This window comes from Haematobia irritans, chromosome 4 (assembly GCF_050003625.1).
Source record: "Haematobia irritans isolate KBUSLIRL chromosome 4, ASM5000362v1, whole genome shotgun sequence".
NCBI lineage: Eukaryota > Metazoa > Arthropoda > Insecta > Diptera > Muscidae > Haematobia > Haematobia irritans.
Genome location: NC_134400.1, coordinates 27,897,711 through 27,916,209, shown reverse-complemented (window position 1 = coordinate 27,916,209; position 18,499 = coordinate 27,897,711).

The following is an 18,499-nucleotide window of genomic DNA, read 5'->3' as shown; positions in this document are numbered from 1 at the left end:
ATTTCATTTGAATCAGATCAATTTTGCTCTTCCAAGAGGCTGCGGAGTTCAAATCCGGGGATCGGTTTATATGGGGGCTACATATAATTATGGACCGATATGACAAATTCCTGTATGGTTTTTAAAGACCATATACTTACACCACGTACCAAATTTCAACCGAATCGGATGAATTTTGTCTTCCACGAAGCTCCGGAGGTCAAATTTGGAGATCGGTTTATATGGGGGCTACATATAATTATGGACCGATATGACAAATTCCTGTATGGTTTTTAAAGACCATATACTTACACCACGTACCAAATTTCAACCGAATCGGATGAATTTTGTCTTCCACGAAGCTCCGGAGGTCAAATTTGGAGATCGGTTTATATGGGGACTTTATATAATTATAGACCGATGTAGACCAATTTTTGCGTGGTTGTTAGAGACCATATGCTAACACCATGTACCAAATTTCAGCCGGATCGGATGAGATTTGCTTCTCTTAGAGGTTCCGCAAGCCAAATCTTAGCGTCGGTTTATATGGGGGCTATACGTAAAAGTGGTCCGATATGGCCCATTTGCAATACCATCCGACCTAACTCAATAACAACTATTTTTGCCAAGTTTCAAGTCGATAGCTTGTTTCGTTCGGAAGTTAGCGTGATTTCAACAGACGGACGGACGGACATGCTTAGATCGACTCAGAATTTCACCACAACCCAGAATATATATACTTTATGGGGTCTTAGAGCAATATTTCGATGTGTTACAAACGGAATGACAAAGATAATATACCCCCATCCAATGGTGGAGGGTATAAAAATTCTATAGAAATGATATTTTGAAAAAAATGTCTACAGAAAATTTTGACAAAATTTTCTATAGAAATAAAATTTTTCGAAATTTTCGTATAAAAATAAAAGCTTTTCTCTAGAAGGGAAAATTTTGACAAAGTTTTTTCTAGAAAAGATAATTTTTACCAAGTTGTTGTAGAAAAGAAAATTTTCTATAGAAATGTTGGAAAACATCCAGTTATTGCTGGGAGTATAGCATAAATGCCCTTGTTATGCAGTTTGCCACCTCAACTACATACCAAGTTTTTGGCCGGGTTCTTGGTAACAATTTCCCCTTGATTAACTCTTTTTGTTTTTTTTTTTTTATTTAAGAACCTAATATAAAGAAATCTCTCCCATTCCATTTGTTAACCATTTCAGTGTTTATCTTCTAATGTAAACATTACTTACTTCTGGTGTTGTATTTTTTATGTTTTCTTCCATTTTGTCAGTTCGTTTTGTTTTCAGACTAATTTTCATCCATTAGCACTGTGTGAATTTGTTTATGCTTTTAGTAAATATACAAAAAAAAAAATAAAAATAACAACGCCCCAACATCATCCAACGTCAACGTGGTTCTACTCCAGCACCTTTATGGATAAAATATCTACACTCATATATATATTTTAGTGTATACAGTAGAGCCTTTTGTTTTGTGGCAGTCTGGAGGAGGATGACTGCTGGGGAAAAGCAGCCACAATGAAGCATTAAAACTTTTCATAGTCGTCGCTGGTATCTTGTTTCCATTCAGACACTCCCCCCCCCCTACCATCACACTCTTCTATTGCTAAAGATGGGAAGGACTAACAGCAAATATTTATAGGCGCGCATAACTTTAGTTTAACTTCTATTTTTCCATTCAAGAAAAAATTTTTGTGCTTCAATTTCAAGTACAATGTTAGGTAAACAATTCCGGGTTCCAAAGTAGGAAGGGGCATGGAATGTGTTCTAGACTACAGGAGGAGAGGAGGAGTGGGAGAAGGTGTGAAAGGTAATAGAGCAGAGTAGGTGGAAAATTTCTAACAAAAAAGAAATTTTACCATATGCGCATACCTCAACAAATTATGACGGAGGCTAACCTCAAGTATTTGTAGCTCTGTAAAATTTACCTAACAACCAGAATTTATGTTGTATTTTTAAGGAATGCTATTTATATTGAAAATAATCTGTGAAATATTAAAAAACATAGACTAGGAATGCAGTAAACACTTTCCACTATTAACTCGCTTAGTTTATGAGCATGTTCATTTTGAAGGGTTTTTTGGTAGAGATGAGATAAATGCTGTAAAGGAAATCGGGGGTTATGTTTAAATGTATGTTATACACAATCACCGATTTTTTTGACATAAACTATACAAGGTGACTGATTTGCAATGGAACAAAGTAAAGCGATAATTCTTTTTAATTTTTTTTTTTTAATTTTATTTTTTAACGGCCATTTTCATGTAGCTCCGTTAGGCTTTAACTGCCAGTTAATAGAAAGTAAATTGCAAATATCTTTTTTCCGGTTAACTTTAACTGAAAATTTGTCAGCAGTTAAATTTCTAACTGGCATGTGGAATATATCGACAGATATGTCCATAGTATGGTTTAAAAGTTCATTAGCTAACGGAGCACTAACGGAGCTTCATGAAAATTTGTTCGAATTGGCTTCCTTTGACAATTAATGGCCGACAAAGCCATCACACGTTGGTCAAAAATGGCTCTGCGGTATTTTCGTCCATTCCCCGTACAGCGCCGTCTTGAGATGATCGACACTTTGTGTATTTATATAAACCACCAAAGAAATTCTATTTTTATACCCAATCCACCACTACCCAGCAAAAATTTTGGAATTTGTTCCATAAACATTTCTTTTTATACCCTCCACCATAGGATGGGGGTATATTAATTTTGTCATTCCGTTTGTAACATATAGTAATATTGCTCTAAGACCCCGTAAAGTATATATATTCTGGGTCGTGGTAAAATTCTAAGTCGATCTAAGCATGTCCGTCCGTCCATCCGTCCGTTCATCCGTCCGTCCATCCGTCCGTTCATCCGTCCGTCCGTCCGTCTGTTGACATCACGCTAACTTCCGAACGAAACAAGCTATCGACTTGAAACTTGGCACAAGTATTTGTTATTGATGTAGGGGATGGTATTGAAAATGGGCCATATCGGACCCCTTTTACGTATAGCCCCCATATAAACCGATCCCCAGATTTGGCTTGCGGAACCTCTAAGAGAAGCAAAATTCATCCGATCCGGCTGAAATTTGGTACATAGTACTAGTATATGGTATTTAACAAGCACACAAAAATTGGTCCACATCGGTCCATAATTACATATAGCCCCCATATAAACCGATCCCCAGATTTGGCTTGCGGAGCCTCTAAGAGAAGCAAAATTCATCCGATCCGGCTGAAATTTGTTACATAGTACTAGTATATGGTCTTTAACAAACATGCAAAAATTGGTCCACATCGATCCATAATTATATATAGCCCCCATATAAACCGAGCCCCAGATTTGATCTCCGGAGCCTCTTGTAGAAGCAAAATTCATCCGATCGGGTTGAAATTTGGAACGTGGTGTTAGTATATGGCAAAAATTGGTCCACATCGATCCATAATTATATATAGCCCCCATATAAACCGAGCCCCAGATTTGATCTCCGGAGCCTCTTGTAGAAGCAAAATTCATCCGATCGGGTTGAAATTTGGAACGTGGTGTTAGTATATGGCCGCTAATAACCATGCCAAAATTGGTCCATATCTGTCTATAGTTATATATAGTCGATCCCCTATCGCACAAAAATTGGTCCATATCGGTTCATAAGCATGGTTGCCACTCGAGCCAAAAATAATCTACCAAAATTTTATTTCTGTAGAAAATTTTGTCAAAATTGTATTTCTATAGAAAATTTTGTCAAAATTGTATTTCTATAGAAAATTTTGTCAAAATTTTTGTTCTATAGAAAATTTTGTCAAAATTTTATTTCTATAAAAAATTTTTCAAAATTTTATTTCTATAGAAAATGTTGTCAAAATTTTATTTTGTCAAAATTTTATTTCTATAGATACTTTTGTCAAAATTTTATTTCTATAAAAAATTTTGTCAAACTTAATTATGTACGTATTTAATCGGCCTTTTTATACCCTGCTCCACACTGTGGAACAGGGTATTATAAGTTAGTGCATATGTTTGCAATACCCAGAAGGAGACGAGATAGACACATGGTGTCTTTGGCAAAAATGCTCAGGGTGGGCTCCTGAGTCGATATAGCGACGTCCGTCTGTCCGTCTGTCCGTGAACACATTTTTGTAATCAAAGTCTAGGTCGCAGTTTTAGTCCAATCGACTTCAAATTTGGCACAAGTATGTGGTTTGGCTCAGAATAGATCCCTATTGATTTTGAAAGAAATCGGTTCAGATTTAGATATAGCTCCCATATATATATTTCGCCCGATATGGACTTATATGGCCCCAGAAGCCAGACTTTTAACCTAATTTGCTTAAAATTTTGCACAAGAAGAACAATTAGTACTGTAATCAAGTGTGCCAAATTTTATTGAAATCGGTTCAGATTTAGATATAGCTCCCATATATATATTTCGCCCGATATGGACCAATACGGTCCCAGAAGCCAGAGTTTTACCCCAATTTGGTTGAAATTTTGCACAGGGAGTAGAATTAGCATTGTTGCTATGCGTGCCAAATTTGGTTGAAATCGGTTCTGATTTAGATATAGCTCCCATATATATGTTTTTCTGATTTCGACAAAAATGGTCAAAAATACCAACATTTTCCTTGTAAAATCGCCACTGCTTAGTCCAAAAGTTGTAAAAATGACTGTAATTTTCCTAAACTTCTAATACATGTATATCGAGCGATAAATCATAAATAAACTTTTTCGAAGTTTCCTTAAAATTGCTTCAGATTTAAACGTTTCCCATATTTTGTTACTAAAATTGTGTTCCACCCTAGTGCATTAGCCGACTTAAATTTTGAGTCTATAGATTATGTAGAAGTCTATCAAATTCTGTTAAAATCGAGTGCTATTTAAATGTATGTATTTGGGACAAACCTTTATATATAGCCCCCAACATATTTGACGGATGTGATATGGTATCGAAAATTTAGATCTACAAAGTGGTGCAGGGTATAATATAGTCGGCCCCGCCCGACTTTAGACTTTCCTTACTTGTTTAGCTTAATACATACCACGTATAGACTACCTTGCAATTTAGAAGACGGTGTTAGGAAGTTTTAAGATACCTAGTCATCGGCAAGTGTTACCGCAACCCAAGTAATTCGATTGTGGATGACAGTCTTCAGTAGAAGTTTCTACGCCATGTATGGTTAATGGTACATAAGCTTCGGCCTGGCCGAACTTACGGCCGTATACACTTGTTTAGTCTAGAGGGCTGAGGTACGTTTAGTCGTTTCCAAGGTCGATCTAAGGACCAATAAACCTTAAGCAAGAACACAAGTTGGTTTCTCTGACTAGGGTAAATTATTAAACAGTGTTTATTGGTGGTAAAAAGTTCATTACAATTTGTTCTTGTGTTGAAGGAAGACGTAAGACAAAGGCGGTGATTCGGGTACTGGTTCTCGTTGTTGGATTGAAAGATTTCGAGTTAATCGTGAACTTTTTCGTTGTGACGATCATCAACCAATTATCAGAATAAATTCAGGCAGTTCATTAAACCCAACAATGAACCACACTTGAACCGTCCAAAAAAGGTTTTACATGATAGGCGGCTTAAGGCGAAATAAATATGTCCTTTCCTTTGCCACCGTCAAATCATCGATTTGAGTGCAGTTGGCTGGGTTTATTTTGAGCGTGCTTCCTCTTTCTTCATTCGTTTTGTTTTGTTATTGTTGGTTTTGTTCTTTAATCATTGTTGTTGTTTTTGATTTCAGCTTAAAACCATGCATTGACTACACTGCAAGAACTACTTTAGAACAACTTTTTTGCTGTGAAGATTGTCATTCCGTTTGTAGCACATCGAAATATCGATTTCCGACTAGTATTGATTAGCGAGGAAGATGATATATCGATGTCCGTCTCTCTGTGTGTCTGTTTCTCATTGGCCTCATTCAGTCTCTTGGGTTTTCCGGTTTCCAGAGGCGACAATTTTGCTTGCTGACATAACCATCGAAGTAAAAATGGGCCTCTTCATTCAAGATGACTTTGTTTCACCAAATATCCACCCAATGAAAAAAAAAATACTTTCCTCTGGAACGAAATTTTAGACCAACAAGCTTCCTCTGTAATGAAAAGTATTTTTTTTTTTTAAATCACACAAAGTCGATTTTATGACAAACGATGCAACGATAGCCTCTACTATTTTTTTATTTGCTTTAAAAGAATGTTCTAGCTGTAGAAAAAATTTGGTTTGTATAAAAGTAACGATCCTCAGAAAAGAAAACTCTTCTCTCGGTGTGTCTGCAAGATTTTCACAATTTTTCGAGTGAATTTTTATCATTTCAATGCTGTGGTGAAGCCGGTATCGTTCCAGTTTTAATAATGGCATAGCTTATACTTGTCAAAGGTCAAAGAATAAAAGCTTCGAAAATTAGTCGATAGTTCGAAAAAAAAATCTCTTGTTCGAAACCCTTTAAAAAACTTCAGTATGTGAATTTTTCCATAGCCATCTTCCATCCTGTAGGCTCCTCCTTATGAAATTTCAAATCTCAACCTTGAATTATCCAAATATTGCCCCAATTTTTTTCTCTAACTTATTTGCTTAGTTTTGATCCGAAGGTGAAGGTAATTTTTCAGACTTACATAGCAACGACCTTAAGATAAATTTGTTATCATTTGATATGCTGGAGGTTTTCTTATCATTTTTATTTACATTTATGAATTTTTTTTTTCATCTTATTTGCTATTTTTTTCGAACCAAAAACCAACCATGTTAAGAGTTAGCCGAATAAAGGCACATACGTACGTATATAGATTCCCAACAGTTTTTTTTTTCTTTTTTTGTGATACCTTTAAGGGGGGAGGGGTCGTCGACGGGAAGAGAGAAGTACAAGCCTGTAGGGTAGCATGGTTGTAAATCTTTGTTTGTTGGCATTTCTTAAATTGATTGAAATCGAGCATACACAAATAAAGTGTTGTGATTTGCATAAGGGCACAGGGATAGAGGTCTTCCAACAAATTGCCATTCTTTGGTATAAAGGGGTGATGGTTATTGGGTTGCAAAAAAGATCATCAGACAAATATGTTTTACTGATAACACTGGCATACAAACATTTCCCAGCGCCCTAAGGGGTTTATAAAAGAAAAGTTTGTTTTTGTAGTCATACAAAAACTGGGCGAGAAAAAAATGGGTTTCCCTATATTAGTTTTTGCAAAACTTTTAACAGGTCTTTGTTGTTGCTTTTTGTGGTTTCCTATCAAAGATGGTTTTCTGATGGAAAAAGAAAAATTGTTATAAATTACGGGGAAATTATGTATATACTCGTATATGGGCTAGTGAATATTGTTTTGTATAGGCAATCACATATAATGGTGGGTATTACACTCAAACAAGTATATACGGCCAAAATATGGGCCAGGCAGAATCGAATGTGCCCTCCACTGTACAAAGCTCTCCAGAAGTCAAATCTGAGGATCGGTTTTTATGGGGGCTATATATAATTATGGACGTATACGAACCAATTTTTCATGGCAATTGGAGGTACGATCGGATGAAATTTACTCCTTCAAGAGGCTCCGAAAGCCACATCTGGGGTTGGCTTAAAGTATGCTAACATATATAATGATAGACCGATTGGTTATCAAACATGAACCGTGCAACGATTGGTCCATAGAAGTTCATACTTTTATATATACTTCTCTATATAAACAGATCAAGATCTAAAGTGGCTTAACGTATATAGGTAGTTAATCGGCTTTTTATACCCTCCACCATAGGATGGGGGTATATTAACTTTGTCATTCCGTTTGTAACACATCGAAATATTGCTCGAAGACCCCATAAAGTATATATATTCTGGGACGTGGTGAAATTCTGAGTCGATCTGAGCATGTCCGTCCGTCCGTCTGTTGAAATCACGCTAACTTCCGAACGAAACAAGCTATCGACTTGAAACTTGGCACAAGTAGTTGTTATTGATGTAGGTCGGATGGTATTGCAAATGGGCCATATCGGTCCACTTTTACGTAAAGCCCCCATATAAAAGGACCCCAAATTTGGCTTGCGATCGCTTTAAGAGAAGCAAATTTCATCCGATCCGGCTGAAATTTGGTACATGGTGTTAGTATATGGTCTCTAACAACCATGCAAAAATTGGTCCATATCGGTCCTCATTTACGTATAGCCCCCATATAAACGGACCCCCAAATTTGGCTTGCGATTGCCCTAAGAGAAGCAAATTTCATCCGATGCGGCTGAAATTTGGTACAAGGTATTGGTATATGTTCTCTAATGACCATGCAAAAATTGGTCCACATCGGTCCATAATTATATATAGCCCCCATATAAACCGATCCCCCGATTTAGCTTGCGGAGCCTGTAAGAAACGAAAATTTCATCCGATCCGGCTGAAATTTGGTACATGGTGTTAGTATATGGTCTCTAACAACCATGCAAAAACTGGTCCACATCGGTCCATAATTATATATAGCCCCCATATAAACCGATCCCCCGATTTAGCTTGCGGAGCCTGTAAGAAACGAAAATTTCATCCAACCCGTTGAAATTTGGTACATGGTGTTGGTGTATGTTCTCTAATGACCATGCAAAAATTGGTCCATATCGGTCCATAATTATATATAGCCCCCATATAAATCGATTCCCAGATTTGTCCTCCGGAGCCTCTTGGAGGAGCAAAATTCATCCGATTCGGTTGAAATTTGGTACATGGTGTTAGTATATGGTTTCTAACAACCATGCCAAAATTGGTCCGTATCGATCTATATTATATATAGCCCCCATATAAACCGATCCCAAGATTTGACCTCCGGAGCCTCTTGGAGGAGCAAAATTTATCCGATTCGGTTGAAATTTGGTACATTTCGCTAGTGTATGGCCGATAACAACCATGCCAAAATTGGTCCGTATCGATCTATATTATATATAGCCCCCAAATAAACCGATCCCCAATCACAGAAAAATCGTAATTGCCACTCGAGCCAAAAATAATCTACCAACATTTTATTGCCATAGAAAATTTTGTCAAAATTTTATATTTCTATAGAAAATTTTGTCAACATTTTATGTTTTAATAGAAAATTTTGTCAAAATTGTATTTCTACAGAAAATTTTGTCAACATTTTATATCTTCAGGAAATTTTGTCAAAAATTTATATCTATAGAAAATTTTGTCAAAATGTTATTTCTATAGAAAATTTATGAAGCATTTCATAGTTGGAGAGGAATATTTTGCAAAATCTTCCAAGACATCAAGAATTCTACCAATCTACCAAACAGTAAAAAATCTGTCATTCTTGGTAGACTCGTGTTCATAATTGTATATAGCCCCCATATAAAGCGACCACCGTATTTCAATTCTGGCTCTATAATTACCGCACAAAAGGTCATATCGGTTCGTAATTATTTCTGTCCTATATACACCGGTCAGGAACTGAATATATACGTATTTAATCGGCTTTTCTTTTGCCTACTATGTATCCTGCATGGACTAACTTACAATTTAGAAGATGTAATTTAATTGTGGATGACCGTCTTTAGTAGAAGTTTCTACTCAATCCATGGTGGAAGGTACATAAGATTCAGCCAGGCCGAACTTACGGCCGTATGTACTTGTTATGTTTGAATTTCTCTCCCCATAAAAATACGGTATTGTCTCAAAAACAAAAATTCCCCTTCCTTCAATTAAAATTTCTTCTCTAGTTATATGCTTTTTTTTTCTTTGACTACTGAAAGCTCTTATATCGAAATCTATTAACATTACCTAGGTATAATAAAAATTACATTATCTAAGTGGCAATAGCAATTAGAAAACTACCATTGAAGAGGCATTTAGACTTAGAGCTGGCTCACACCTTTCAAGCATATAATTTGGGGACCAACAAATAGGCACGACCGAAAGAAGCAAGACAAAAAAGTAACTTCCAAAGAAGCTGTCAGCATCCACATAACAAAAAAACAACAACAACACGAAAAAGATACAAAAATTATGAGATACTTACAAAAAAGATACAATTAGCACTTAAGTATACCTTTTTGGAGGGGGATGGAGCAGAGGAAAATAAATTCCAAAATACCAGTATACACAAGAAAAAATCTGTTTAAATCAGAAAAAAAAAATCAGTTGAATTTTCTATAGAACTAACATTTTGAGAAAATTTTCTAGAGAAATAAAATTTTGACAATTTTTTCTATAAATATCAAATCTTGACAAAATTTTCTATAGAGATACAATTTTGAGAAAATTTTCCATAAACATAAAATTTTGTCAACATTTTCTGTAGAAATAAAATTTTGACAAAATTTCCTATAGAAATAAAATTTTGAGAAAATTTTCTCTAGAAATAATATATTGGGAACATTTTTCATTGAAATAAATTTTTTTATTAAAATAAAATTTTGATAAAATATTCTATATAAATAAAATTTTGACAAGATCTTCTATAAAATTAAATTTTTTACAAAATTTTCTATAGAAATAAAGTTTTGACTAAAACTTCTATAAAAATAAAATTTTGACAAAATTTGCTATAGAAATAAAGTTTTAGAAAATTTTCTACAAAAATAAAATTTTCAGAAAATTTTCTATAGAAATTCATTTTTGACGAAATTTTCTATAGAAACAAATTTTTTGAAAAATTATCTATGGGTATACAAATTTAGACAAAATTTTCTAAAAAAATAAAAATTTTGACAAAATTTTCTAAAGAAATAAATATTTTGACAAAATATTTTATTAATATGAAATTTTGGCAAAAAATTTTTATAGAAATACATATTTGAGAAATTTTTCTATAGAAATATTTTTTTTTTAGAAAATATTTAATAGAAATAAAATTTAGAGAAACATTTTCTAAAAAAATAAAATTTTGATAAAATTTTCTGTAGAAATAAAATTTAAAAAAAAAATCTATAGAAATAAAATGTTGACAAATTTTTCTATAGAAATAAAATTTGGACAAAATTTTGTATAGAAATAAAATTTTAAGAAAATTTTCTATAGAAATAAAATTTTGAGAAAATTTTCTATAGAAATAAAATTTTGACTAAATTTGCTATAGAAATAAAGTTTTAAGAAAATTTTCTACACAAAAAAAATTTTTTTCAGAAAATTTTTTATAGAAATACATTTTTGGACGAAATTTTCTATAGAAACAAATTTTTTGAAAAATTATAATTTGTATATCCATAGATAATTATCTATGGATATACAAATTTTGACAAAATTTTCTAAAGAAATAAAAATTTTGACAAAATTTTCTATAGAAATAAATATTTTGACAAAATATTTTATTAAAATGAAATTTTGGCAAAAAATTTCTATAGAAATACATATTTGAGAAATTTTTCTATAGAAATAATTTTTTTTTAGAAAATATTTTATAGAAATAAAATTTAGGTAAACATTTTCTAAAAAAAATAAAATGTTGAGAAACTTTTCTGTAGAAATAAAATTATGACTAAATTTTCTATAGAAATAAAATTTTAACAAAATTTTCCAGTGGAAGTAAAATTTTGACAACATTTACTATAGAAACAAAAATTTTGACTAATTTTTTTTATTAATAATACTTCAACAGAATTTTCTATAGGAACAAGATTTTGAGAAAATTTTCTATAGAAATAAAATATTGAGAAAATTTTGTATGGAAATAAAATTCGACAAAATTTTCTATAAAAATAAAATTCTATAAAAATAAAATTTTATAAAAAATATGCTATAAATAGAGGTTTGTACCAAATAAATATATTTAAATATCACTCGACCTGGACAGAATTTGATAGACTTCTACAAAATCTATAGACTCAAAATTTAAGTCGGCTAATGAACTAGGGTGGAACACAATGTTAGTAAAAACTAAATATGGGAAACATTTAAATCTGAAGCAATTTTAAAGAAACTTCGCAAAAGTTTATTTATGATTTATCGCTCGATATATATGTATTAGAAGTTTAGGAAAATTAGAGTCATTTTTACAACTTTTCGACTAAGCAGTGGCGATTTTACAAGGAAAATGTTGGTATTTTTGTCGAAATCAGAAAAATTTGGCACCCATAGCTACAATACTAATTCTACTCCCTGTACAAAATTTCAACTAAATCGGAGCAACAAATTGGCCTCTGTAGTCATATGAGTGTAAATCGGGCGAACGACATATATGGGAGCTATATCTAAATCTGAACCGATTTCAATAAAATTTGGCACACTTGACTACACTACTATTTATACTCCTAGTGCAAAATTTCAACCAAATTGGGGTAAACGTCTGGCTTGTGGGATCATATTAGTCCATATCGGGCGAAAGATAGATATGGAAGCTATATCTAAATCTGAACCGATTTCTTCCAAAATCAATAGGGTTATATTCTGAGCCAAAAGACATACTTGTGCCAAATTTGAAGTCGATTGGACTAAACTTGCGACCTAGACATTGATCACATAAGTGTGTTCACAGACAGACGGACATAGCTCTATCGACTCAGGAGCCCACCCTGAGCATTTTTGTCAAAGACACCATGTGTCTATCTCGTCTCCTTCTGGGTGTTGCAAACATAGTTCTATAGAAATAAAATTTTGACAAAAGTTTCAATAGAAATAAAAATTTTGAAAAAATTTTCGATAGAAATAAAAATTTTGAAAAAAATTTCTATAGAAATAAAATTTTGACAAAATTTTTTATAGAAATAAAAATTTTGAGAAAATTCTCTATAGAAATAAAATTTTCACAAAATTTCCTAAAGAAATAAAAATTTTGACAACATTTTCTATAGAAATAAAATTTTAACAAAATTTTCTATAGAAATAAAATTTTTATAAAATTTTCTGTAGAAATAAAAATTTTTGTTTAGTGGTGTTTTGGTAATTTTTTCTCTAAATTTTGGTAGAAATTTTTGATTTATGTGGTAACCGAGCTACTGAGACGATCTAGCGCTTGGTGTACGTTCGCCTATTTAGTTGCTGTTCGCAGGATTCCCGTCGCATTTAAACAATCAAAAATTTTGTGATTTTATTGTGGGTATAGATTACAATGACCATAGAACTTCTATAAAAGCAGAAGAAAATTTTCTTACAATTCACAAAAAAATTACAAATTATGTAAAGATTGTTTTATATGATAATGATTTGATGCCCAAGATTTTTTTCGTTAGAAGGAATCGCAACAAAAAAAAAATGAAATATAATTTAGTTCATTGTTCCCACGAGTTAGTTCCCTTTCCCCATAAACAAAATCATTTTTTTCTGTGTCCACTTATGAAAGCGCATGTGTGCGTTTGTTCACAGGGTAAGTAATCAAACTACATGTTGGGGAGATATTTAACGAAAATTAAAGCCAGTAATAAAGCTGACAGTGATGATGACTAAAATGACCACGTTTGCCTACCAACGACCATTTAATAATCATGAAAGCTAGTAGCTGTGGTGGTGGTGATGGTGTTGATGGTATTTAAATTAAAACCAGAGGCAAGGTTACCTTTAAAAAAAAAAAACACAACGGACAACAACAAAAAATAAATTCAAATTGACAGCCCTCCCCAAATACGTGGGCAGAGGGCGTCCATTCTTAGAGCGGCCAATATATTTACAATTTTTTCCATCGGTTAAATATTGTCTGAAGTGTTTTGCCAATAAATAATAATTCCTTATATTTTTGGTGTTTTGTTAAAAAAAATCCCCCAAAATAGAATGAAACAGCTTTCAAGTGCCGCCCCTAATGACAGAAAACAGTGGAATAGATTCGGAAATAATACAAAACAAATCTGAATAAACGGCCGAATCGTATAATTTTATTTCTATCGAAAATTTTGTCAAAATGTTATTTCTATAGAAAATTTTGTCAAAATTTTATTTCTATAGAAAATTTTGTCAAAATTTTATTTCTATAAGAAATTTTGTCAAAATTTTACATCTATAGACAATTTTGTCAAAATTTTATTACTATAGAAAATTTTGTCAAAATTTTATTTCTATAGGAAATTTTGTAAAAATTTTACTTCTATAGACAATTTTGTCCAAATTTTATTTCTATAGAAAATTTTGTCCAAATTTTATTTCTATAGGAAATTTTGTCAAAATTTTACTTCTATAGACAATTTTGTCAAAATTTTATTTCTATAGAAAATTTTGTCAAAATTTTATTTATATAGGAAATTTTGTCAAAATTTTACTTCTATAGACAATTTTGTCAAAATTTTAATTCTATAGAAAATTTTGACAAAATTTTATTTATATAGAAAATTTTGTCAAAATTTTATTTCTACAGGAAATTTTGTCAAAATTTTATTTCTATAGACAATTTTGTCAAAATTTTATTTCTATAGAAAAATTTCTCAATAAATATAAACTTTTGAGAAAATCTTCTATGGAAATAACATTTTGAGAAAATTTTCTATATAAACAAAATTTTGACAAATTTGTCTATAGAAATATTATTTATTTATTATTAAATTTATTATAATTACAAATTAAAATAAACTTATTTATACGGGCACTAGCAACTAGAGGCTATCGGCCTAAGTCTATAGAAATAAAATTTTGACAAAATTTTCTACAGATACAAAATTTTGACAAAATTTTTTATAGAAACAAAATTTTGACAAAATTTTCTATAGAAATAAAATTTTGACAAGTTTTTCTATAAAAGTTAACGTTAGACAAAATTTTCTATAGAAATAATATTTTGAGAAATTTTTCTATAGAAATAAAAATTTTGACAAAATTTTCTATAGAAATTTATTTTGTCGAAATTTGATATAGAAATAAAATTTTGACAAAATTGTCTATAAAAGTAAAATTTTGACAAAATTTCCTATAGAAATAAAATTTTGATAAAATTTTCTACAGAAACAAAATTTTGACAAAATTTTCTATAGAAACAGAATTTTCGATAGAAATAAAATTTTGACAAGTTTTTCTATAAAATTTTGTCAAAATAAAATTTTGACAAAATTTTCTACAGAAACAAAATTTTGACAAAATTTTCTATAGAAACAAAATTTTGACAAAATTTTCTATAGAAATAAAATTTTGACAAGTTTTTCTATAAAAGTTAAAGTTAGACAAAATTTTCTATAGAAATAAGATTTTGAGAAATTTTTCTATAGAAATAAAAATTTTGACAAAATTTTCTATAGAAATTTATTTTGTCGAAATTTGATATAGAAGTAAAATTTTGACAAAATTGTCTATAGAAGTAAAATTTTGACAAAATTTCCAATATAAATAAAATTTTGACAAAATTTTCTACAAAAACAAAATTTTCTATAGAAAAAAAAATGTTGACAAAATTTTTTGTAAATATAAAATGTTGACTAAATTTTCTATAGAAATAAAATTTTTAGAACATTTTCTATACAAATTAAATTTAGAAAAAATTTTCTATAGAAATAAAAATTTTGACAAAATTTTCTATAGAAATACAAATTTTGACAACATTTTCTATAGAAATATATTTTGACAAAATTTCCTATAAAAATAAAATTTTGACACAATTTTCTATAGAAATAAAATTTTAAGAAGATTTTTTATTGAAATAAAATTTTGAGAAAATTTTCTTTAGCAATAAAATTTTATATAATATATTAAATAAAATTTTGACAAAATTTTCTATAGAAATATATTTTGACACAATTTTATATAGAAATAACATTTTGACACAATTTTCTATAGAAATAAAATTTTGAGAAAATTTTCTATAGCAATAAAAATTGAGATTTTTTTTTTTTTTGTAAAAAAAATGTGACAAAATTTTCTACTAGAATAAAATATTGAGAAAATTTTCTATAGATATAGAATTTCGTCAAAATTTTATTTCTATAGACAATTTTGTCAAAATTTTATTTCTATAGACAATTTCATCAAAAATTTGTTTCTATAAACAATTGTGACAAAATTGTATTTATATAGAATTTTTTTTCTCAATTTTATTTCTACAGAAAATTTTTTCAACATTTTATTTTTATTGAAAATTTTGGCAAAATTGTATTTCTATTGAACATTTTCTCAATAGAAATAAACTTTTGAGAAAATCTTCTATGGAAATAATATTTTGGGAAAATTTTCTATAGAAATAAAATTTTGACAAAATTGTATATAGAAATAAAATTTTGACAAAATTTTCTACAAAAACAAATTTTTAACAAAATTTTCTATAGAAACAAAATTTTGACAACATTTTCTGTAGATATAAAATTTTGACAAAATTTTCTATAGAAATAAAATTTTTAGAACATTTTCTATACAAATTAAATTTAGAAAAAATTTTCTATAGAAATTTAAATTTTGACAAAATTTTCTATAGAAATAAAAATTTGGCAACATTTTCTATAGAAATATATTTTGACAAAATTTCCTATAAAAGAAAAATTTTGACACAATTTTCTATAGAAATAAAATTTTAAGAAGATTTTTTATAGAAATAAAATTTTGAGAAAATTTTCTTTAGCAATAAAATTTTATATAATATATAAAATAAAATTTTGACAAATTTTTCTATAGAAATAACATTTTTAGAACATTTTCTATACAAATTAAATTTAGAAATAAAAATTTGGCAACATTTTCTATAGAAATATATTTTGACAAAATTTCCTATGAAAGAAAAATTTTGACACAATTTTCTATAGAAATAAAATTTTAAGAAGATTTTTTATAGAAATAAAATTTTGAGAAAATTTTCTTTAGCAATAAAATTTTATATAATATATAAAATAAAATTTTGACAAAATTTTCTATAGAAATAACATTTTTAGAACATTTTCAATACAAATTAAATTTAAAAAAAATTTTCTATAGAAATACAAATTTAGACAAAATATTCTATAGAAATAAAAATTTTTACACCATTTTCTATAGAAATATATTTTGACAAAATTTCCTATAAAAATAAAATTTTGACACAATTTTCTATAGAAATACAATTTTAAGAAGATTTTTTATAGAAATAAAATTTTGAGAAATTTTTCTTTAGCAATAAAATTTTATATAATATATAAAATAAAATTTTGACAAAATTTTCTATAGAAATAACATGTTTAGAACATTTTCTATACAAATTAAATTTAGAAAAAATTTTCTATAGAAATAAAAATTTTGACAAAATTTTCTATAGAAATAAAAATTTTTACAACATTTTCTATAGAAATATATTTTGACAAAATTTCCTATAAAAATAAAATTTTGACAACATTTTCTATAGAAATATATTTTGACAAAATTTCCTATAAAAATAAAATTTTGACACAATTTTCTATAGAAATAAAATTTTAAGAAGATTTTTTATAGAAATAAAATTTTGAGAAAATTTTCTTTAGCAATTTTATTTAATATATAAAATAAAATTTTGACAAAATTTTCTTTAGAAATATATTTTGACACAATTTTCTATAGAAATAAAATTTTGACACAATTTTCTATAGAAATAAAATTTTGAGAAAATTTTCTATAGCAATAAAATTTGAGAATTTTTTTTGTAAAAAAAAATTGACAACATTTTCTACTTGAATAAAATATTGAGAAAATTTTCTATAGAAATAGAATTTCGTCAAATTTTATTTCTATAGACAATTTTGTCAAAATTTTATTTCTATAGACATTTTCATCAAAAATTTGTTTCTATAAACAATTGTGACAAAATTGTATTTATATAGAAAATTTTTTTCTCAATTTTATTTCTACAGAAAATTTTTTCAACATTTTATTTTTATTGAAAATTTTGTCAAAATTGTATTTCTATTGAACATTTTCTCAATAGAAATAAACTTTTGAGAAAATCTTCTATGGAAATAATATTTTGGGAAAATTTTCTATAGAAATAAAATTTTGACAAAATTGTCTATAGAAATAAAATTTTGACAAAATTTTCTTCAGAAAAAAAATTTTTAACAAAATTTTCTATAAAACAAAATTTTGACCAAATTTTCTGTAAATATAAAATGTTGACTAAATTTTCTATAGAAATAAAATTTTTAGAACATTTTCTATACAAATTAAATTTAGAAAAAATTTTCGATAGAAATAAAAATTTTGACAAAATTTTCTATAGAAATATATTTTGACAACATTTCCTATAAAAATAAAATTTTGACACAATTTTCTATAGAAATAAAATTTTAAGAAGATTTTTTATAGAAATAAAATTTTGAGAAAATTTTCTTTAGCAATAAAATTTTATATAATATATAAAATAAAATTTTGACAAAATTTTCTATAGAAATAACATGTTTAGAACATTTTCTATACAAATTAAATTTAGAAAAAATTTTCTATAGAAATAAAAATTTTGACAAAATTTTCTATAGAAATAAAAATTTTTACAACATTTTCTATAGAAATATATTTTGACAAAATTTCCTATAAAAATAAAATTTTGACACAATTTTCTATAGAAATAAAATTTTGAGAAGATTTTTTATAGAAGTAAAATTTTAAGAAGATTTTTTATAGAAATAAAATTTTGAGAAAATTTTCTTTAGCAATAAAATTTTGAGAAAAATTGTCTATAAAATTTGGAAAATATTTTCCATAGAAATAAAA